Raw genomic sequence first — 25,000 nt, forward strand, 5'->3', positions numbered from 1 at the left:
GATTCCATTTGCATTTTTGCCTCCTTCATCCCTACTCGGTTTGAAATCCCGTTTGGGCATGGACAACTTGCTCGTTGTAATAACAATGGGATTGGATGAGTGGATAGAACACTGGGAAGGGTGGGGGAGGGGTGTGTGTGGTGTGTGTGTGTGCATGTGTGTGTGTGGGGGTGTGTGTGTGTGTGTGTGGGAGGGGGTGCCAGGTGTACGTAAATGCTACAGGTTCAAATCCTGTTCTTTTACTCATCATTTCAGGATTATTAAATACCAGTACTTCATTGTTATGATTATTTCAGTTAAATACCGATCAGGTTGGTTGAGTTGGTTCAACATTTCTCTGACAGCTGAAGGTGATGAATTCAAATCCCATATTCTTATCCATTATTCAAGTGTTCAAAGGTATTTGATTGTTAAAATTAATAAAAATAATAACAAGTGGTGCCAGGCACAATAAATCCTGCCTATTTAAGGCATAAAGTCTTCGGACCCTACCGATCTTCACAAATATGCATTTTTCACTATAGGAATGGGTAGGATTATAAGTGACAAATAGAATACGGTTCACTATAAGCTTAGTTTGAAGTGAATCAGATCATTTTTGGCGAAGTTATGAGCTAAAAACGATTTTGATATTTTCGTGACCTTGACCTTGACCTTTGATCCAATTAGACCCAAAAGTTAATGAGCTCGTCGAAGGTTCATTGCCCACCTGTGGATTAAATTTGATAGTGTTTGCTGAAGCCGTTTTGCCTTAAAGTTGCTAACAGACAGACAGACAAACAAACAAGCCGGTAGGCGGACATGGGTAGTCGACTACCCAATAGAACCTGACATGATGGGCCCGTTCGATGAGGAATGACCTGAGGATTAAGCACAACAAAATTCATGATTCTCGCTTCAAGGGTTAATGCTGCAGATTGTTTCTTCGTTAAAATACCCCCACATTTAGAGGTTTTTCGGCCATTGCTCGGCAACGGAGGGGTCCGTAGCTACGGTTCTTTCTCACACATAACTAGGACATACGATGAACCTACCATACCAGTTTCATGTATATTGGCTCCTCGCCAATATACTGCTCTTGAGTACCCTTATTCTGGACATTTCCATCTGTCTGTCTGTCTGTCTGCGAAACTTTGGTCAAGCCTAGGGGCTAAATCACTCAACCGATTCCAATGAAATTTGGTAGGTAGGACCAATATTTCTGGGAATCGTGTGCTTTCGAATATGGGACCCCGGGCCCTCGCAACGGCATAGCAACGGCCCTTTAAAGTGGTCAAAAAATCGAAAAAAATAAAAAAAAATCGAAAAATCGAAGCTTAGAGTTCTGTGTGCAATTTATCGAGTTCCCTTCATGCTAATTTGCAACCCTAATAAAAAATATTTGTAGGAGGACATAGGTTTTTGGGCGAGTACATGTCGAACATTTCAGAAACGGTTAATTGCGAATATCTCGAAGAGAAAAAGTCTGATTTTGATGAAACTTGGGTGAAATGTGTACAATGTGGCTAGCATGCACACAAAAATGAATGGTTGCTATACACACCTCCGTTGCTTAAGGTGCTGTCACACCTTGACGATTTAGCCAGCGTATGCCGACTTATGAAAAATTTGTCTAAAACGCTGGCACACGTCGAATACGTTATGGGTAAGTTTTGTATACGTTAAGAGCACGCTGAAAAACACTGCCATACGTCGTAGTACGCTGGCTTTCATCGTTGTACTTTGCGGTTGTCCTCAAATTTTAGCATGCTTGAAATTTTACGACGTATGCCAGCGTATGACTCACACATTCCGCTACGTTGGCCATAAGTTGTAGGCACGTTATGCGATCGTTGACACACGTCGACACACGTTACTTGTAAGTTACTCATAAGTCGAAACACGTCGAGGTAATGATTAGCGTACCCAAAACTTATTTATAACCTATGAGTAACGTGTTGTAGGCACATTACACGATCATTGACACACGTCGAGGCACGTTATGCGATCGTTGACACACGTCGAGGCACATTACTTCTAAGTTACTCATAAGTCGAAACACGTCGAGGTAATGCTTAGCATACCCAAAACTTATTTCTAACCTATGAGTAATGTGCTTTAAACCTATGTGTAACGTACCTCCAACGCATGTAGACGTATTTGATTGACGTCTTCCGGACGACCACAGAACTTACTGAACGTGTTTCTAATTTACAGCTACAGTATAATGGCGTATTGGCAGCGTTAAAACAACAACAACAGTAGGGTAAGAATACTGATTCTGGCTCACTTTTCCCCATGTAAATGAATGGGGGATTTTCAGCGATTCATATTTTTTTTCCCTAAAAATAAACCCCCTTTTTATCCCAAGGTATATTTATTTGTCTCCCCTTTTAACCTGGAGGTTGAACCTCATTGAATTGAACACCTGGGGGTTGAACAGCTCACTCATTGAACCTATAAAGATTTGTTCATTCTCAAATTCCTTCAATAGTTTAATTTTCTTTGCACAATAATCCCCATCTAAAATATTGACAAACAAAACATTTGAATCTTTATATTTTTGAAGATACCCCTTTTGTGCCATTACGAAATGATAAACTTCTCTTAATGCTCTCATCTGACCACCTCCTGAGCCACATATCATTTTGAGATTATAGTAAATTGTTTTTTCATTGTTCAATTGATAACCATCAAAGTTTTCAGTCCATTCAAGGATATTCATTTTTTTCTTTACATCCTCTAACTTACTAGTTTTTAAATTAATTCGCTTATTTGTTTTATTTACCTTTGTTTTAGTTATTTTTTCAATAAGACTTATTTGATATTTTTCACATTCATTATGTTTTCCATTTATATACCAAGACTGTGATTTTCTCCACTCTTTAGTTTGATTAATACTTGGTTTAACCATTTATATATTGTGAAAAAAACGCGGCGGTAGCCCTTAAAAACCCTAACCCATCTTCCCATCGTTAAAACATAATCTATTTTATACACTCTATCATACAATATCCATATGGAACACAATCTATTCCATTATCTAAAATAAATCTCTTATCATCAAAGGCTCCTAATGCCTTTTTATTTACTTCTTCACTATATATGTTATGTTTATAACTTCTTATTGTATTCATTTTCCTATATTCTTCTTTCTTATTCATCAAACAATTATAATAATTTCTAAAAGTTATTGATTTCTTTATTACATATTTCTTTATTCCCTTTAACCTCTTATCAATCTGTTCACCATACTTATAAGCATATGCCTTTGCTCTCAATCCAATAAACTCACTCATTACTTTTCCACCCAACTCATCCTTAAACTTACCAATAACCTTTTCATTCTTTTTGGAAAATAACTCACTCTTCTTGCTGAAATTACTTGTATCATATACTCCAATATTTTTCTTCATATCTTCATAAACATCATCAGTTTTTATATCTAGGATAAAACTATCAGTATCCATATACAACAATGAAACATTTTCACCATACTCTTTCTTTAAGTCATTATACAAATAATCATACATCAATATCTTTGATAAATCAAGAACTGCTGTTCCAATATAAATTGGTTTATCCATTACAATACTTTCCTTTTTCATATGAATTGCAGAAAAGTTCTCTGAAAAAACCTCTTCTCTCTCAAAACTTGGTTTATTTATCAATCTCGAAGCTTCTTTCCAAGATGTTGCGAATCTAATGTTTTGCCTGTTTCTAACATTTTCCATAGTCTTTCCAAATACAGCATTATTCATTAATTTATAAAAGTCCCCTTCAAATTTTACTTTTGTATTTGCTCTCATATCTGTATTGAATTGAATATACTTTTTCACCCAAGGACTTTGTTTAAATTTTAAAACTCTATGAATTTTAGCTACTCTCAATCCTTCTCTCAAAAACTGTTTTAAGCTTCTCTGATGCAAAACATATCCCTCTTTATCATAGAATGTTGTTAATAACTTTTCTGTTGATTTACCTTTAATATTAAAACTTTTATGATAATCACTTAACCATTCTTTCTTTGGAGTTTCTTTCTCACATGCAAAAGGAAGATCTTTATGCTTATTATGAAGATCACTCGGGTACCTCAAATCAACTTCAAAATAATAACCTTCTTCTTCGTCATTCAATTGCTCTTGAGAAGAAATAACAATATTCATCAAAGCCTTTTCATAATCCTTTTCTTCCACCCACTCTAATTTACCATAAGGCAGAGATTGAGACATTGCCCATCCATACAAATTATTAGCATCAAAATACATCAAATAATTACTATCTTTTTCACTATCATAATTTGGAAGATATTTATTATTTGCTTTAGCATATCTTTTTGAACATACTTGTGATATTCCACCTCTCTTGGACTTCTCAATCATCAAAAGCATATCCACATCACTGATTAAATCTATATCTTGTTTTGTCATTTTCAACATTGCACTCCAAGCTAAACCAGGAGCTGTGAAATAGTGGGCAGGATCTAATCCATAACAATTTTTATGATGACAGAGTGATCTAAAAGCTTCAAACACATCAGCGAACAATAAAACATCTGTTTTTAGATATAAATCATGATATTCTCCAAGGTTCTTTATCTTAAATATTTTCCATATTTCTTGTGCGTGTTTATATTCCTTATCACTTATCTCTTCTTCATAAAGGTTATTATAGAAACTTTCTTTTGAAGGAAGTTGTGTTTCTTTAAATCTCATAAATGAATCCATATAATCATAAGGATAAATTCCCTTACTTGTAAGAATTTTCTCTTTACTTTGAATTTCATTCCTTGTTTGAATTTCCTCTCTCGTAAGAATTCCTTCTTTAATCAGAATTTCATCTTTAATCTGAATTTCCTCTTTAGTTCGAATTTTCTTTATAATTAGAATTTCATCTTCAGTTAGAATTTCTTCATTAATTAGAGTTTCCTCTTTACTTTGAATTCTCTCTTTAATCTGAATTTCCTCTTTAGTGAGAATTTCCTCTTTTGGAAAGAATGAATTAAGATTTGGAAAAGAGTCCGTGGAGCTTAGATTTGATGTGAGGTAGGCTAGTGGTGTTCCCATAAACTTGTAAGAATCTAAAAACCTAATACGAGTTAAAGGTTTTGTGAATATCATTTTTGAAAATGAAATATACTTTTGACTTGTGTTTGTTATAGCAGAAATATTCCCTGGTGTTTTTGAAAGTTCATTTATAAATAGATGTGTATCATAGTTGGCGCTGTTGTGAAGAAAGACTGGAATAAAAGAAGGTAATTTATAATTAAGATTACAACAGGAATGAGCGGGACCTCTATATTTACCAGTAAGATGACAATGGTCTCTAACTTTAGACTCCTTAATTTCCCCCTCACAAATATAACAGATATTGTTCATTCTAAATTCTAATTTTTCTTCTTTGGTTAATTTCATCGGTTCATTTGTTTCTTTCATTAATTTAGTGAGTCTTATACAATCCTTTTCTAATCGTTTTACAAACTCTTGTGAAGCATTTTTTCCACGATAATGTTCAAGTTTGTTATACTTTTCTCCAACAGATGATTTGATATAATAACAGAAACCACAAGGAATATGTTTTTGATATTTATTTGTATATGGTTCTTTTGGATTAGGAGAAGCAGTATTTATCTTTTTAAGGATACATTCAAAATCAGCGTATATCACAAATGGGTGCATGATAGATTTATTATAATCTTCAAAATAAATCTTTTCACCAGGTTTAGGCATTGTAATTACAGCTGATTTATGATTACTACAATATTTTGAATGTTGTTCTAATCGTTCTTTTGTATGAAATGAATTAAGACATCGCTTACAAGGATATATTTTGTTTGCTGTTCTGAATACCTGAGAAGAGATTAATCTTGATAAATTATTGATGTATGTGTAATGTGAATTCTTTCCAACACTAAAATATAAAAGGTCAATGTGTGTTTCTTCATTTTTATAGTTGTTTGAAATTTTTAATATTTGAACTTTGTTTGTATCCGTTAATCCATATACATTAATAGAAAGATTATTCTTTTTCTCAAATTTAGGAATATCTGTTAATGGCATTGGGAATTTAAAATCTTTAATGTCTAAGGTATTCTCATATTTCATATATTGTTTTACTCTTTCTGAATTACATTTTGGTGGATGTAAGTGAGCAAGAACAGACCAGAGAAAACATTTATTATCATTGTTCTTAATATTAACAACTGCCTTCTTTAGTTTTATTTCTTTTGGTAATTCAATATAAGAAGAAGCTTTAAGAGGGTTTGATTTTAGAATGTGTATATCTAAAAAGATGATTTTTTTAATATTGAATCCACTTCCTACCACTGTATTATCAACATCCTCCTCTTGTCTTGATAGTTCTTCATAAACCCCACTATTCAAAAAATCTTGAAATGATGTTATAAAATGAAGATCTGTTCTCATATAAGGAGTTTGTTCTTCATCTTGTCTTTTCATATTCATTTTCACTCCCATATAAAACTTTAAAGTTTTCATTTCTTTTAATGTCTTTTTAATAAATTTTTCAACATCGGGTTTCACTATTTCAATTGATTCAGCTATTGATGATGGACCGGGTTCTCCAAATTGAAAAATCCTTATTTTTATATGCCCTTTAAATGCCTCATCAGTGTTTTTAATATAATAGTCTCCCTTTACTTTAAACTCATTTTTCTTGTGTTTTTGTGATTGAAGATGTTGATTATAACTACTCTTCAAAACATCCATTGAACAGATATCACAATGTTTTCTTTCCAACTCAAGAGGAGATATTTGATGAAATAGATTAAATGTGTGTTTGTTGGTTCGGAGGTGTTTTCTATAATGTTTATATTCGTGATTACAAACATCGCAGTACGTTGTATTCACCATATTTATAGAATAAAACTTTGCTTAAACTAAAATTTTCTTGATGAAAATTTCGTTTAATTTATAAGTGAATCTGTGCTTAAAAACATTTTATCCTCCAACTTTTTCACTTAATAAATACAATGTTTCAAGACACAAAAGACAAGTTTCAATCAATCTCTTCATCTGTTAAAGATACTGAGAAATATGTCAAGGATGTAAAATTGAACAAAGATAAATATAACAACTATTGGATAAAAACTATTATGGTAAATAATATGAGTTCTTCAATTTCCTTCAGTGGAAGGGCTTTTAGTATACCTGGTAGAACATCAATTAAAGTATCTCTAACAAAAGTTTCTCCTCTCCTTCTAGTAATATATTCAAAACTAGAAAAAGCAATGAAACAAGAAAAAGTATCAAAGAACAAAAACCTTATGGATGAAGCTTTAGAAAGAAAAGATAAGACCATCTGTAATATGCAAGGAGAAATTTGTATTTTTTTCAACAACCCTAAAGATGTAAATCTTGATGAAATAAAGGATGTTAATATATCAGGTGAAATGACATTTCGTTCAATAGTAGCTAACGATAATTTTAAAATTACCTTTAATATAAAAAATGTTGTCGTTGAATCTGATAATGAAAAAAAGTATATCGATATCGATGGTAATATACAACTGAAAGTATAGATGAATTTCAGTTTAAGTAAAGTTTTACTTTATAAATATGCTAGACTTTCCTGATTCTCCATATGACAAATTTGAGAATTGTCCTGCGTGTGAAAGACAGGGATTAAACACAGAGTCAAAAGCCTATAAACAATGTATATTCTGTGATTATCTTCTAATTAATGATAATAAAAAATATAAAAAGGAAAATAATTCTTTTAGATTTACACCAAAAATGAATTACTTTACAAGATTGATTAGAGAAATGAATGTAAAGTATGAGGATGATAACACACCTTTCCTTACAAGGGAAGAAACTGAACGTATAAGAGAAATGTTCAAAGGATTGTTGTTGTATATTATTCATGGATGTAATTTTCAGGGAAATATCAACACAAGATATTGTATAAATAAAATAATGGATTATCTTGAAATTAAACCTGAACTTAGGATAAAATATAGAGTTTCTAAAAAAGCCAATAATAAATTAAATAACCTGTTTTTCAAATATATAAATGAATGATTTTTTACCTATTTGGGAAAATAAGATAAAATTTAACAACCATAAAAATCTCCCAAATTCATTAAGATGTCTCATAGTTGGTTCAAGTGGATGTGGAAAAACCTGCTTACTTTTAAAAATGCTCCTCACTCCCAACTTTTTAGATTATGATAATTTAATAATTTTCACAAAGTCGAGTTTTCAACCAGAGTATCAACTACTCTCACAAGGTTTTAATGCTGGTCTTCAAAATGAAGATATAATAGGTTTATTTAAACGTCAAAAAAACCTAAATGATTATAACATTGAAGATATAATTCAACTATTTTGTGATACACAGAGATGTAAAAAGAAATCAAATCTTATAACTTGTATTCTTAGTGATAATACGGATGATATACCGTCTCCCCAAGATTTGGATAAATCAAAAAGAACCTCGTTATCTTTGATGATTGTGTTAATGAGAGAAACCAAACGGTAATGGACAGCTACTACACAAGAGGGAGACATTCTTCTTGTAATTGTATTTATCTTAGTCAATCGTACTTTCAACTTCCTCGTCGTTCCATCAGAAACAATGCTAATACTTTTATTTTATTCAAGTTAAATTCAATAGATATCAATAATTTTTGGAGAGATAATTGTTCTACATTATGTAGTAAAAAGAAATTTGAGGATTATATGAAGCACACGACTGAAAAATATAAATATATTGTTGTGAAACAAGATGAGATATTAAGGGATATATTTTTTGTTTTATAAACAATTACATATATAAATGACAACTATTATTATAAATCTTGTGGGTAAATCTGCTTCTGGAAAAAACTTTCATAAATCAAGGTTCTTGTGTAGTACAAATGAGAATATTGTAAATTTACTTAAAAAACACCCCGTGATACGCATTGTATCAACAACAACTAGAGCAATAAGACCTGGAGAAGTAAAAGGTGAAGATTATCACTATATTTCAGTGGAGGAACATATGCGATTGAGGAATGAAGGACAAATATTTGAGGAGGTTTCTCTTGGTACAACAAAATATTCACATTGTAAGAGTGAGTTAAAGAAACTAAAATCTGGTGGTGTTGGGATATTAGAAACTAATCCAGAAGGAACGAGACAAATTATTAAATATCTGAGCGGAGTGAAGATTTTATCATTCGGTTTTGATGTTGATGAAGAAACTCAACACAAACGTATGAAAAGCAGAGATGCAAGGATTAGTGAAGAAGAAATTACAACTCGCATTAATGTTAATAAAGAATTTGATGAAATATTTAAAGAAAAGGATTTATTTGAACACATCTACTTGAATGATGAAGAAAAGGAAAATTTCCCTGTTGATCTTTACAATTCATTAAATGATATTTTACAATAAATAAATGGATACAAAAGAAAGAGCAAGAAGATTTAAGGAACATCAAGAGTTGGTTTCAAAAGTTGTAAAACAACAGGAAGACATAAAGAAGAAACGCAGACAGAAACTAACGGGCGAAGAATCATTTGAAAAAAAACAAGAGAAATTTTTTAAACCACTTTTAAAAACTTCCCAAGAAAAAATGAAAGATGTTTCCACAGTTCCCACAGTAGAATATACTCCTAGAAAGCTTCAAATGTTAAAAGATTTCAGTCAAATGACGGAGGAAGAATTAGAGCATTTAGGAGAATTAGAATATGATGATGAAGGTTTATTTCAACAACTGGAAGAGATTAATCAACCCCCTGATTATATTGTGAATGCTGTTCAAAACAATGAATATTCAGCGGATTCAAAAACCAAAGCAGGACTCATTCCAACAGAACAACCAGCAATATTTCTTCTTGTTCAAGAAAAGGTATTGATATTTAATGATGAATTAAGGTTCTTAAGTTCTGCTCAACCCCCTGTTAAACTCACTCCGAGATTAATGTTTCTTCTCACAAAAGATGGAAGACAAGGTTCAACTGTGAGGGATGAATCAAAGTATATTGATAAACCATTGGATATGGAAAATAATGATGATAGAGTATATATTGATTTGCTGAACACTCTAAATTATAAGGTTATTCTTTCTGGTAAAAGTAGGAAGAATGAGAAGGAGAAACACATTATTCAGGCTTTAAGTATCCTTGGTTCAGGTATTAGTTTTCTTCCAAATGACCCATCGCAATTAGTTAATAGACTGTTATTGTTGTTCGGCAGTAAGAAGGCTGGAAATAACAATTGTTTTAATGAAGCATCAGCCATTTTAGACCAGTTGATGAACATGAAAATAATTAATAAATCTCAATATAAAGACATTTTATCTCATATTAAATAAGATGAGAAGCACAATCCTGAGTTTTAATTTCACAACAAGCGACCACACATCTTCATTCCCATACCCACTACAACTTGACACAACAAAAGAATATGAGGCATCTTTATTGTCCATGGAGACTTATAATACCTTATTTAATATAACCGAGAAAAATGACAAGTTTAGTTATAATCCGGGAAGTGGATACAAAACGATAACAGTCTCACCCGGAGCATACGAGATTTCTCAAATATCTTCCGAAATTGCTCGTCTTATGAAAGAACAGGGTGATGAACCAAAAAATATTATTATAAACATTCAAAAACATACTTCAAAATCAACGATTAAAGTTAAAAATAACTACAAGGTTGATTTCACAATTGATAATTCATTTAGAGAGTTATTAGGTTTCTCCTCAAAAAAGATTGAAACTAATGGGACGTTTTACAGTGATAATGTCATTCAAATATCCTCAGGAATAAATTCGGTGTTAATTCACTGTGATTTGATTGATGGTGCTTATAATGATGGATTAAAAACAAATACAATATTTTCATTCAGCGCATACTCAACCCCAATTGGTTATAAATTCAATATGGAGCCTAAAAATTTGGTTTATCTACCTGTGTCAGGAAAAACCATACACAGAGTAAATTTTAGGATAACCGACCAAGATAATCGTGTGATCTCTTTTAATGGAGAAGTTATATCCATCAGAATTCACCTACGTGAAGTTTTTCAATAAATAAATACGACGGTTATTGTGAGGAAGCACGAGTTGGGAAAATATAAAATAATTACAGGGGATGGGATGTTCCTTTCCCCGTACTACAAGGGTGAAGGTATGTATCTTGGTAGAGGATACTATAAACCTAAGAGACAAAGGGGTGTCGGACATCAATTTAGAGGAGATGGGATAATTGATACTCTCATGGGTATTGGTTCAACTATTCTTAAACATAAAGACCTAATTGGTTCAACTGCTTCTGCTGTGGGAAATGTAGCAGGTGCTGTAAAGAGTATAAAAGATGCTCAGAAAGAATCTCATAAATTACAAGCAATAAAAGAAATTAAGAAAGGTAAAACTCAGTTGTCTCCCCAAGAATGACAGAAAATAATTCAAATACTTGGATCAGGGTTTCAAAAGTTTTAACATCTTTTTTCCTAAATAAATACAAGTATGGAAGCAATTGATAGTATCTATGATTTGGATGATACTATTATTATCTCAAACTCCACTAAAAAAGAAGATTACTTCAAGGTAAATGCAATAACTGGAACAGACTGGAATACAAATGGTACAAAAAGTTTTGAAATAAATAATCAACAAACCTATTTGAATCTCTCCGAAAGTTTCTTGTTGTGTAAATTTAAATTCACTAAGGCTGGGAATAACACAAACGCTACACTTGTAAATGATTTCTTCTGGAAAATGTTTGATAGTGTGCGATTGTATATTGGAACACAAGAAGTTGAAGCGGTTGATTATGTCTCTGCTGTATCTGAAATGATGAAATTTACACTCTATACATTCAGTGATAGAATGGGAAAGGGGTCTGTCGAAGGTTTTATTCCTGATATGTCAACGGGAACAAACACAGACCCTGGATATATTCAAAGGAAAGGAATGTATAATGATGATACAAAAGCAGAAAATAGTTTTACTGTGGCAGTTCCTCTTAAAGGTATATTTGGATTTTGTGATTATGATAAAGTTCTGTATGGTCTTAAAATTAGATTTCAACTACAAAGGAATGATAATGAAAATAGATTGCTTTTTGGTGTTGGTAATGCTTTTGGTGATCAGAATAAATTTGTAATTGAGGAGATGAGTTGGTATATCAGTGAATATACTCCTAATCTTAAAACAGAAGAGATGTTGAATCGAAGACTTAACTCAAAGAAACCACTCAGTGTATCATACCTCAAAAGAAGATGTCAACACGTTAAACTCAATCAAACTACTTACACGTGGAATTTGGGTGTTCTGGAAGGAAAGCCACGATATCTGTGGATGATTTTTAAAAAGCCAGATGGTGATACTGCGACTGATAAGAATAATGCATTGAGTGATAATGCTAAGGTGAAACAACTTCGCGTTTCTCTTGATGGAACATTTTATCCACGAGATAGATTGGAAATTAATTGGGAAAAAGTGATTTTGCTGAAGCATACAAGTCTTACCAAAAGGTGTGTGAAAGTAATGGAAATAAAGAACCTATTTTGGATATGACAGCATTTAAAAGTTTGTATACAATCTATACGTTTGACCTGAGCGCTCAAAAAGAAACTATAAAGTCTAATCGAGTGGATACTTCCCTATACATTGAAAGAGGAGAGAGTGAAGAAGTTGATACATATTGTTTGCTTTTGGAAGAAACAGAATTGCAGATTAATACAGATAATGGTGTGATGATTAGTCTCACATAATTTTTTTGTTAAATAAATGAGTGGCAAAGTACCAACTGGGGTATATGTTAATCAAATCAATCTTCATAAACTATCATCTTGTGTTCAAAATCAAAAGCCTTGTACGATTAACGTTAATACAATTCAGAGAAAAGGAGCAGTAAGAATTGATGTTTTGCTCACAAGAGAACAGGTTAAAATCTTGAATGACACTGGCTCACTTAAAATTAAAATGACAAAACCAATGTTGAAAAAATATTCAATAAGAGAGACGAGTGGAGGATTTCTCCCATTTCTAATTCCTTTATTTGCTGGTTTAAGTGCGGTTGGAGCATTGACGGGTGGTATTTCAACAGCGGTCAAAACTGCCAACGAAAGGAAAGCTCAACTCCAGGCTCAAAAAGAATTGGAAAGACATAACAAAGAGTTGGAGAAACAAATTAGTGGAAGTGGTGTAATTGTAGATTTTGCTGAAAAACTTGAAGGTCTGCCTGATAAAGCGAGATTGTTAGTTGGAGATATGCTTTCTTCTATAGCACAAGCAGGTGTAAAATTAACGAAAAGAGGTAATGGATTATATCTTTCTAATAAATAAATGAGCATTGATGAGTGGTTGAAAGAATTTGGAAAGAATACAACATCAAATTTACAACTTGCCAAATATTGTAAGAAATTAAAAATTCATAATGTGGTTATTTGTATGAGAGATGAATTAACAAATGTGTCGAAACATACAAAGAATATTATTATGAACTTAGAAGATAATGATGGGAATGGTTCTCATTGGGTTTGTATTTTTAATAGTCAAGACAAATATTATTTTGATAGTTTTGGTCTTCCACCACCTGTTGAAGTCATAAAATTCTTACAGAATGGTGTTTATCAAACATTTCAAGTCCAAGAATTAAATTCCAAGTGTTGTGGTCAATTATGTCTATATGTGTTATTTCAACTCAACAAAAATAAAAAATTTTATGATATTATTTTTAATCTAATATAAATGACTTATGTTGGTAAAGATGGTTCTATCTTTGGTGTATCTCAAGAACTGGATATTGATTTATCAAATTATTATACAAAGGCACAGGCTGAACGACATAAATATAATATAAACAAAAATATTAACATGAAAAATGCTTATAAATTAAAAATTATCCAAGCCCGACTGACGCGAATGACTTGGTGAGATTAAGCGATTTATCACAATATATATACTTAAATAAAACGGCTGTGTATTCTAAAGATACAGAAGTGTTGATATTATCTCCAGGTCATACAGAATTCACAGTTCGAATTAAAATAAATTTTTATAAAGAAGGGCGTATCGTTTGTATGAGAATAGAACAATGGGGGTATGATATGAATGATTTAGGGTATAATTGGTCATTTAAAATTAACCTCGAAGACCTGGAACAATTAAATCAGTCTCGTAAGGAAGAATATTATCCACTTGGTATCGAGAATGAGTTTTGTGGAGCCACGATTAGTAAACAACAAATAAAAGAATTTAATAAGGGTAAATATAATAATGGTTTTGCCCTTGTTTATCTCATGAAAACAGAAAAAACAGGATTATATATAATAAGTAAGGAAATACAAAATGATTTAACTATGGGAAGATGGGGAGGTGTTTCGTGCCATAATATTATTCTAACATATATTTCTAATACATAAATGACAGCAAGAAGGCTTCAAGAAAATTATCATTTCTGTGTCCAAGCATACCTTCAAGAAAAGGGTATTCGGTATTTTAATAAATATGTTCTACAACATAAGAATGAGGTATTTTCAATAAAAGATTGGCATTATGCTGATGTTGATAAACCGACAACTTTAGATTTAATTAGAATGTTAAATAATGAAAAAATTATAAGGTTAAGAAAAGGTAAGGCTCTTTTAGAAATTCAAAAGAAATTTTATTGGTTTCCTGTTGTAAAAAAAATTATTTTGGATACAGGAATAACAAGAAATCCTGATGAATATATGTATAATATTCTATGGGGTGTAAACGATTCAAGTATAGTAAGGGATGAGGAAGGAGTTGAAGAAGAGAGGGAAGAGGAGGAAAAGGAGAAGGAGGAGAGAGAGAAGGAGGAAAGAGAGAATAGAGAGAGGGAGAATAGAGAGAGGGAGGAAAGAGAGAAGAGAGAGAAGGAGGAAAAGGAGAAGAGAGAGAAGGAGGAAAGAGAGAATAGAGAGAGGGAGGAGAGGGAGGAAAGAGAGAGAATAAATAAATATTATAGTATGGAAACCAGTGAGATTCAAAAAAGAATAGAGGTATTACAGAAAATAACTCAACCCACCAGGAAGGAATACAAAGAATTAACAAGTCTATTTGCAATACTTTCAACAAAACTATTAGCATCGTCAAGCTATTCATTTTAATTCAAGTTTTTTCTTAAATAAATGGAGGAGAGAGTGAAGGCATTTCTAAGGATTCTTTATGTTTTAAAAATTAAGATTCAAATGTGCATGTTGGAAACTAAAAAGGTTTTTGCACTCTGCAGAAATTTTTCTCATAAATAAATGAGTTATTGTCTCAAATGTAAAAAGAAAACTAATACTAAAAATATTTCATATATTAAAAGTAAAAATAACAGGGTTATACAAAAAGGTATATGTTCGGTGTGTGGTTCAAAAAAAAATCAATTTATCTCCAAACACAAACTCGGAGGAGATATACAAAAGTTTTTATCAGGAAGTAAATTTACAACTACTGGAATACCAGGGGAATTACATCTTCCAGGGTATTCTTTCTGTGGTCCAGGCACAAACTTGGATAAAAGATTAGATGAGGCAGACAATCCTAAATCCTGGAGTAAACCAATCAATAGAGTTGATGAAGTGTGCATGAGACACGATATTGATTATGGGAATACCACAACGTTGGAAGAAAAGCATGAAGCCGATAGAGAAATGTTGTATAATTTGTCTCTGATACAAAATCCAACCTTGAGAGAAAAAGTTGATAGGTTCATCGTGAAGAAGATGATTAGTGCTAAATTGAAACTTGGACTTGGAAATTCAAAAAACTTATAGGCTCTAATGATGCCATTAAGACTGAAGAGCAATTAGCTGATGAATTACATAAACCAATATTCACAAAGTTTCAGAGAAGGAAAGTTTATTCCAAGGAAGTTGATTATATCTGGTCTGCTGATTTGATTGAACTCAATAATGATAAGGGGTACAAGTATGCTTTAACCGTTATTGATTTGAGGAGTAGATATGCGTGGGTTGTCCCTTTAAAAAACAAAACAGGTAATACTCTTATGTTAGCTTTTCAACAGATATTTAATAAAAGTAAGAGAAAACCTAAAAAATTGTGGACTGATGAGGGTAGAGAGTTTTATAACAAGACATTTATGAATTTTCTAAAAAATAACAGTATTACATTATACAGTACCTTTAATGAAGGGAAGGCAGTTGTTGTTGAACGTTTTAATCGTACCTTAAAAGAGAGACTATATAAAAAATTCACACAACTCGGTTCACAACAATGGTCATCTTTTATTCAGGATATTGTGGATAAGTATAATGACACGATTCACACGTCAACGAATATGAAGCCATCAGAAACATTTACAAAATTAAAATATGAAAAAGAGATTAATGTCAGAAAACCTAAGTTCAAAGTTGGTGATATCGTAAGAATATATAGGTGGAAATCTCATTTTGAAAAGGGTTTTACTGAACGATGGACGAAAGAACTTTTTAAAATTGTTGATGTAATAGATACAGTTCCTTGGACTTATAAAATATATGATTTGGAAGGGGAAGAGATTTTAGGTTCATTTTATTCACAGGAATTACAAAAGACAAAACTAAGCAGATAATACACCTTTGTGGACACTAGAGGGACAAGTCCGAGGTGTATTACAGTATATAATGTGTGTCAAGGGGGACGTTCTTAGATCTGTGAACCCCAAACACAGAATCCTCAACTGAATAGTCAAGGCTTAACTTTTGTTTGTGTGTGTGTGTGTGTGTGTGCAATGGGAGCAATAGGTTGGCGCTTCACTCCCTCCTACTATACACCGTTGTGGACACTCGAGGGCCAAGTCCGAGGTGTATAACAGTATATAATGTGTGTCAAGGGGTGGACGTTCTTACATCTGTGAACCCCAAACACAGAATCCTCAACTGAATAGTCAAGGCTTAACTTTTGTTTGTTGATGTGTATGTGTGTGTGTCCCAACCCTCACATTCAAAATCTCAACCCCAACCCTCACATTCAAAATCTCAACCCCAACTCAATCCTCGCCCAACACAATGTCTTTTTCAAAATGAGATTTCCACCTATATATATATATATTTTTACGTTTTTTTTTTTCTTCCAATTCTGTCTTTTAAGGCTTTCAGGTTTGATGACGTAGAAAGGGGGAGTAAGCCTGCACTTTCTTCCCAGAACGAACAATGTATATATTTTTTTTTTCTCTTCTTCCAATTCTGTCTTTTAAGGCTTTCAGGTTTGATGACGTAAAAAGGGGGAGTAAGCCTGCACTTTCTTCCCAGAACTTTCTTGATCTTGCTCCCATCAAGCACCATCCGACAAAGAACTACATCGATAGGTTTAGATCCCAAAGAGTGATAGCAACTCCAAAAGTCTCCAAAATATAAATAAATAAAATAATAATAATAATAAATAAATAAATAAAAGCCCCCAAAAAAGTTTCAAGTGTCCAACATAAACCCAACTTTCCAAGTCTTCAAGGTATAACCACATTCCCGTTGAGTTTCCAAGATATGTATCACATTGTGAGTTATCAATCCAGAACCCACATTTCAAGTATTCAAAGTAAAACCAACTTACAAAGTCTCTTAAGGATAACTCATTTACTGATTTTTTCAAAATTTGTGAGTCTCCAAGGTATAACTCTTTGGTTGGGTCATCAAGGACGAACTCGTTCTGTGGGTCTTGGTCGCTCATAAGGTCTTCAACCAAGCCAACAATTTCGCCCCAAGTTGTAGCAAAAGCAGTATTTTCATTTCGTATTTCAGACACAATTTCCTGTGAGAGAAAATAATAATGTATTAATTAAGTTATTTAATTATTAAATGAGTATGCTTCAATCAAAGTTTGAAAATAGGAAAATAAAAAATCTTACCTCAATAGATAAGAGGTTTGAATCCAGTTCATCAACTTGAAGGTTTAGTTCCATAGAAGACAGAGAGTTCCAAGGAACACCAAAGTCATCCCACTCAAGGTCTTCAACCAAGCCAACAATTTCCCCCAAGTTGTAGCAAAAGCAGTATTTTCATTTCGTATTTCAGACACAATTTCCTGTGAGAGAAAATAATAATGTATTAATTAAGTTATTTAATTATTAAATGAGTATGCTTCAATCAAAGTTTGAAAATAGGAAAATAAAAAATCTTACCTCAATAGATAAGAGGTTTGAATCCAGTTCATCAACTTGAAGGTTTAGTTCCATAGAAGACAGAGAGTTCGAGACAAGCACACAAAACACCATTGCCAGCAAAAACAAATGTTTAAAATGGAGCCTGGGTTTGAAGCTTTTATAGAGAAAGACTGGTGGGTGTGGTTTCCTTTGGAAATTCCCTGGGCAAGCCTAGGCAAGCCTTCATTGGGAAATTTTTCAAAACCATAACATCCTGTAATTTTCTAGTGATTTCTTTGTGAGTCAGAGATGAACTGGAAATGATGTAAGAGTGGGCGGGGCTTAGCAAAAGTAGGCGGAGCTTAGGAAAAGTGGGCGGGGCTTATTGAATACCTTGTTGAAAGTGGGCGGGGCTTAACAAAAGTGGGCGGGGCTTAAAGAAAAGTGGGCGGGGGCTTAACAAAAAATAACCTGTGGCTCAGGAGGTGGTCAAACAAGAGCATTAAGAGAAGTTTATCATTTCGTAATGACACAAATGGGGTATCTTAAAAAATATAAAGATTCAAATGTTTTGTTTGTCAATATTTTAGATGGGGATTATTGTGCAAAGAAAATTAAACTATTGAAGGAATTTGAGAATGAACAAATCTTTATAGGTTCAATGAGTGAGCTGTTCAACCCCCAGGTGTTCAATTCAATGAGGTTCAACCTCCAGGTTAAAAGGGGAGACAAATAAATATACCTTGGGATAAAAAGGGGGTTTATTTTTAGGGAAAAAAAATATGAATCGCTGAAAATCCCCCATTCATTTACATGGGGAAAAGTGAGCCAGAATCAGTATTCTTACCCTACTAACAACAACAACAACAACGACTTCCGATATTTCGTCACGTGCCGTTACGTCACGTCCGATTTCCTCTTCAGTTTGCTCATGTCTTATTCTTAGTTCCTCCTCTGTGAATATTTTCTGTTTGAGGATATTGTCACGTCGACGTCGAAACTTAAAAGCAAATGTCCGAATTTATTTCAAAATTCGTGATGGACTAACAAAAAAACAAACAACAAAAAAAACAACAACAAAAAAAACAACAACAACAACTTCAGATATTTTGTCTCGTGCCTTCATGGAGCCAAGGAGAAAAAAAAGAAAACGGTGAAAATAAGTTTCGGGTATGCTAAACATTACCTCGACGTGTTTCGACTTATGAGTAACTTACAATGAACTTGTGTCGACGTGTGTCAACGATCGCATATCGTGCCTACAACTTATTTCCAGCATAGCGGAACGTGTGAGCCATACGGCGAGTACGTAGTAAAATTTTCACCATGCTTGAAATTTCACAACGTACGAGACGTATCACGAAATATGACAGCGTACTTCATCGTTTTTCAGTGTGCTCTTAACGTATACACAACTTACCCATACCGTATTCGACGTGTGCCAGCGTTTTAGACACATTTTCATAGGTTGGCATACGCTGGCTAAATCGTCAAGGTGTGACCGCGATGTTGACACTTCCAATTCTCAGGCGGTTATGATTTAAATCGGCGTCCGGCAGGTTTTTAACAGGCTACGCCACGAGTTCGTCGGCGATGCGTGCAGCGCGCTATGCCTAAGTTTTACTATCGTTGGGCATAGGTTGTGAACGCCAACAACAGGCTAAGCATTCGTTGGTATAAGTTATCTATAAGACAACGAAACGTTCTGTGCCCGTTACTAATATGTTATGCATACGACCAACACGTTATGAATACGACCAAAACTTTTTTAAAAACATCAACATTTCAGTGTACACCAACGTTTTACAAACATTTTTATACGTTGCCATTGCTGGCTAAATCGTCAAGGTGTGACAGAGCCTTTAGCAACAGCTAAAATACTTTATCGTACATCGTACACTTATTGTGGACTATACAAAAAAAATCAATACCTCCTAAACTGGATCTCCGAGGGACCTGTTTTTTTGTGCCCAAGGAGAATGTCGAACAGCATCATATAAATAAACAAGCCAGCGGACGTAATAAAATTGATTCTTTCTGCACTCAATTGAACCTCATTCCTTCCTGTCATGGACCGACAAGTGGCGCTGCTCAGCTGGATCATGTACTGATTCCTGAACAATATACAAATTACGAAAATCTCCGATACATGCATACTCTAACTTTCGCTAATTTGTACTCTGATCATCGCGCCGTGGCCATTCGATTGTCAAAGAATGAAATTGATTTATAGCATGTACATGAATATCGGCTAGTCACAACGGCCAGCTTTCCATTTAGAGCGAGCAGCCATGTCAGACAAGCCTTCCGGCTTGTCTGACTCATAGTCTCTGAGATATAACGAACTTCGTTTTTTTATTGTTTTCGACCAGGGTTCATTCAAAGTCTATCTTCTCCGACAGTTTTCATAGGATCCGGCTGGAAAATTTTTGACAATATGGCTGAATGTACTGCCCACAGTCGCTCGTGGCCCGATTTTTGATTTTCGAAAAAATACATTTTTTATGATTTTTCAAAAATTTCAAAGCCCCGTTGCTAGGCAATGGTGATGCCCTTAGCAACGGTTCTCATTTGAACACAACTAGGTCATGGTATGAACCTACCAACCAAGTTTCATCGAAATCGCCATTGTATTAACGGAGCACTGGACCGACAGAGGGACAGACTGACAAACATATTGACGGAAATACTGATAATAAGGGTATACAAAAAAAATTGAGATTTTTTTTTCGACTAGATCGACTACCCAACAAACAGACAAACAAACAAACAGACAGACAAACAAACCGGACGATTACAATACCCCGCTCGCTCCCTCCGGGGGTTGGAATAATAATGATAATTGCCATGAACAGCATTGGGGTGAGTGTTTAAAGACTTGGTTCTTCACCCTTCAGAGTGTGGGTTTAAATCCCATGACTATTCCTTCAGCAGTGGGTGTTACACTTTGAATTTAGTTAGTTAGGCCAAGGTCACATTTGCCACGGTGGCCGTGGGGTCTCCAAAATCTACGGCCACTAGCAATTATACGGCGGCCACAGTATTTCCACGGTCACACAATGTAGCAGTCACATATGTTTTTATTTTTCGGGGAGCTGCACGGCATATTTATAAATTGTGGAGACCGAAAACGTGGGGTTGCCGTACGGTCTTTGATTTGATGTCGCACGGTGACCTTCGGGCGTTCCTGCGGCGGCCATAGAATTTTCAAGGCAGACGCAAGGTGCCCGCAAGGCGACCACAGGAGGACCGCATAGGGGCCCTAAGGTGAACGTGCGGCCAGACGGACGGTAACGAATGGGTTAATTTTTTTTTTACCAGTTCTTTTGTTTTGGCTTGTCGAATTGCTACGGTGAACGCAGAAATGAAAAAAGTTATAACTCTGCGTTATAATTCCACGGCGACCTTACGGCCTGTAAAATATAGCCAAACGGTGTAGGGACACCCTGAGGCCACCTCAGAAACTCTGCGGCCGCTGCACGTTTCTGTCAATTCAGAAGGCGTACGGCCGCCGTATCCTCGCTGTAGAGCAAATGTGACTTAGGCCTAGGTCTTAGAAATTGTGGAGACCGGAAACGTGGGGTTGCCGTACGGTCTTTGATTTGATGTTGAACGGTGACCTTAAGGGGGCCCTGCGGCGGCCATAGAATTTTCAAGGCAGACGCAAGGTAGCCTCAAGGTGCCCGCAAGGCGACCGCAGAGGGCCCTAAGGCGAACGTGCGGCCAGACGGACGGAAACGAATGGGTTAATTTTTTTTTTTTTTACCAGTTTTTTTTTTTTCGGCTTGTAGAATTGCTATGGCGAACGAAGAAATGAAAAAAGTTATAACTCCGCTTTATAATTCCACGGCGACCCCTACTACGGCCTGTAAAAGATAGCCAAACGGCGTAGGGCCACCCTGAGGCCACCGCAGAAACTCTGCGGCCGCCGCACGTTTCTGTCAATTCAGAGGGCGTACGGCCGCCGTATCCTCGCCGTAGAACAAATGTGACTTAGGCCTTAGTTAGCTGTTTAACCGGCCCATTAAATTAAGGGGTAGGCAAGAGGGCAGCACTGTGTGGATATTGGGTTGTGGGTGGTTGATGGATAAATAAAAGTAAATAAAGGGGATAAGAGCAGGTTAGAGATAGAGGATAGGGACCCACTTCGATGAAAATACATTTAACAATTAAATTTTAATATGAGCACATTACAAGGTCATAGTTAATACAACTTAGATTTATAATCATGTCCTGAGTTCTGACCAGGATTCAAATCACAAACCCACGGAAGTGCAGGTAAAATATTTCAACCACTCAGTCATCCGGTCAGAACAAATAATTATTTTTTTCCCGGGTCTCAAGTAGATTAACCTTCAAATTAACAAATTACAGGTAATGCTCCACTTTTCACACATCATCCTCCTTACCATCCTCCTCATCCTCTTCCACCTCCACCTCACGGCCTGAACAAATTATTAATTTCTGTCCAAACTTTCGCAAACTCGCTACTTGGCAAGTGTGGCAAGTATGCCAATACCCCCAACGTGAGTCAAGGCAGGTCTTCATCCTGCAAACCTGCTGATGATGAAGATGATGACTCATGGATGAGAATGTATATTCATGAGCAAAGGGAAAAGGCCTTCATCGGTGTACTTTTGGATCAACGAGCCATCAAGGACACTGGAAATGGGGGGCATGGGGGTAAGTTCTCCCTAAAAAATTTTTTACGGGACAGTAAAATGATTTTGCCTACACCGAGAGAGAGAGAGAGATAAAGAGATAAAGAGATAAAGAGATAAAGAGATAAAGAGATAAAGAGATAAAGAGATAAAGAGATAAAGAGATAAAGAGATAAAGAGATAAAGAGATAAAGAGATAAAGAGATAAAGAGAGAGAGAGAGAGAGAGAGAGAGAGAGAGAGAGAGAGAGAGAGAGAGAGAGAGAGAGAGAGAGAGAGAGAGAGAGAGAGAGAGAGGTGTGGGGAAAGAATTGAGAAAGATAGCGATAAAAAGGAAATAAAAATAACCACAACAGCACTTGGTAGTGCGCATCGTCTTGCTTCACACGCTCATGCATTCTGAACAAAAATACCATTGTTAACTGAACATGCTACTATTATAGCCCACTGCTATTATGGCCCATATATCTATATCAAACGTGCACATAATTATGTCATATACATTGCTATTATACATAAATTTATCGATTACTAGCAAACACAACCTGTTGCTTTGCTGACAGGTATATGAAGGGAGGGGGAGTAAGAGGGAGGGGAGGGAGAGAGGAGGAAGAAGAGAGAGGAGGAAAAGGGGAGGGAGAGAGAGGAGGGAAGGGAGAGAGACAGAGAGGATGGAGGGAGAAGAGAGAGGAGGGAGGGGAGAAGAGAGAGGAGGGGAGAGAGAGAGAGAGAGGAGGGGGAGAGAGAGAGAGAGGGAGGGGAGAAGAGAGAGGAGTGGGGGAGAGAGAGAGAGAGAGAGAGAGAGAGAGAGAGAGAGAGAGAGAGAGAGAGAGAGAGAGAGAGAGAGAGAGAGAGAGAGAGAGAGAGAGAGAGAGAGAGAAGAGATGGGAGGGGAGAGAGGAGGGAGGGGGAGTTAGGAGGGAATGAGAAGGGAGGAGGGGTGGGAATGCTAGGAGTGGGTGAAGAAGGGGGGAGCTTGGAAGGGGGGAAGAGCGGGAAAGGGTGGGGAGAGCAATGGGTTGGGGAGGGGGTGGGAAGAGCAACACCTATACTATACACTATACATTTCAGGAAAGGGGGTGGAGAGAGGAGGGGGGAGTGGGGAGGGGGTTTAGGAAGAGGTAAGCGTGAGGCGAGAGGGGTTCTCGACTTGCGTTTGGTGGTGAGACTTGTGGAGAAGGGTGGGCGTAGTGCATGATTGAATGGAATGGGGAACATTAAAACAGCACGTTGATTGATTATTGGGACATTTAGCAATCACTTTTGTGCACATTGAGACTAAAGTTGCAACAACGAAGATGAATATGAAAAAAAAAATTCCAACTATATTCCCCATGGCTCGTCAATCATATGGATGAAGTTTCACATCGATCTGTTTAGCGGTTCTGGAGAAGAAGATTTTTAGATTTTTATTTTCAATCCAATATGGCCACCAGACCATGTTATGGATGACGTCATAAATTTAATTCTTCACTCAAATTGGGTCATCAATCAGATGATCGCATAAGGATTTCAAACAATTATGGCTGGAATAATACTTCTCCAATGACGACATCGTTATCATCCTATATACCCCATGGGGAGTTGATGACACGTGCCAAGTTTCAATTTTTTTCATTTTGTGGTTTAGTAGAAAATTATGTCCAAACTTTTTCCTTTAATCCAATATGGCCACCATACCATGTGACCTATGATGTCAGAGTTATCAATAAGATATTTTCCATGGGGAGTCCTTCCTCTGTTCAAAATCTTGCATCGATCAGACAAGTGGTTGCAGAGAGAACCATTATTAAAGCAAAAATATATAGATGTACACACACAGATAGACAGACAGACAGACAGACAGAGGCATTAGAAAAGTGTCACAACCCCTTCAGGGTGAGAATAAAAACACAAAATTCTTCAAAGAAGTAGTTGATGAGGAGAAAGGCACTCTTCATACAAGGTAAAGTATTTTTTTTTTAAAATATAATATAATGGGTTTCTTTTTCATCGTGAAATGTGACCATATTTTCAGGAGATTACCATTGGGAAAAGGCATCCCCTTTTGTAATGAAAATGGCTCCATTTTTTGTCCCCCACCCCCATCCTGAAATGCTTCCGGCATGCCTGGGTGTAACCATCACTACCACGGTGTCTGCGTCCAGGGCTATACTTAAAAATGGCTTGTCTAAATAGGTCATCCGCGAATATGGGCGGACAAGAAGCACCCACTCGACCGACTGTAAGCCCAAAGAGGCTTCTCGGACAATGGCACCCGCTCGAGTTACAAGCAAAGTGTGTGCCTGCGTATAACTGTCATTGTGG

The 25,000-nt window shown here is 35.3% G+C and overlaps 1 protein-coding gene and 1 long non-coding RNA gene across 2 annotated transcripts in view; one reads left to right on the forward strand and one right to left on the reverse strand.

The window, feature by feature from the left end:
* Window positions 1–25,000, forward strand: part of LOC147011609 (uncharacterized) — a 284,049-nt gene that overhangs the window by 41,363 nt on the left and 217,686 nt on the right. The gene's annotated exons all lie outside the window — the stretch shown is intronic.
* On the reverse strand, window positions 16,471–21,056 carry LOC147011610 (uncharacterized). Its single transcript, XR_015051808.1, has 2 exons — window positions 17,800–21,056; window positions 16,471–17,702 (listed from the first exon to the last, which is right to left on the reverse strand). It is a non-coding gene; the product is annotated as an uncharacterized LOC147011610 (long non-coding RNA).

Source organism: Eptatretus burgeri, chromosome 15, assembly GCF_056783735.1.
Source record: "Eptatretus burgeri isolate ZD-2024b chromosome 15, Ebu_testis_v1, whole genome shotgun sequence".
Lineage (NCBI taxonomy): Eukaryota > Metazoa > Chordata > Myxini > Myxiniformes > Myxinidae > Eptatretus > Eptatretus burgeri.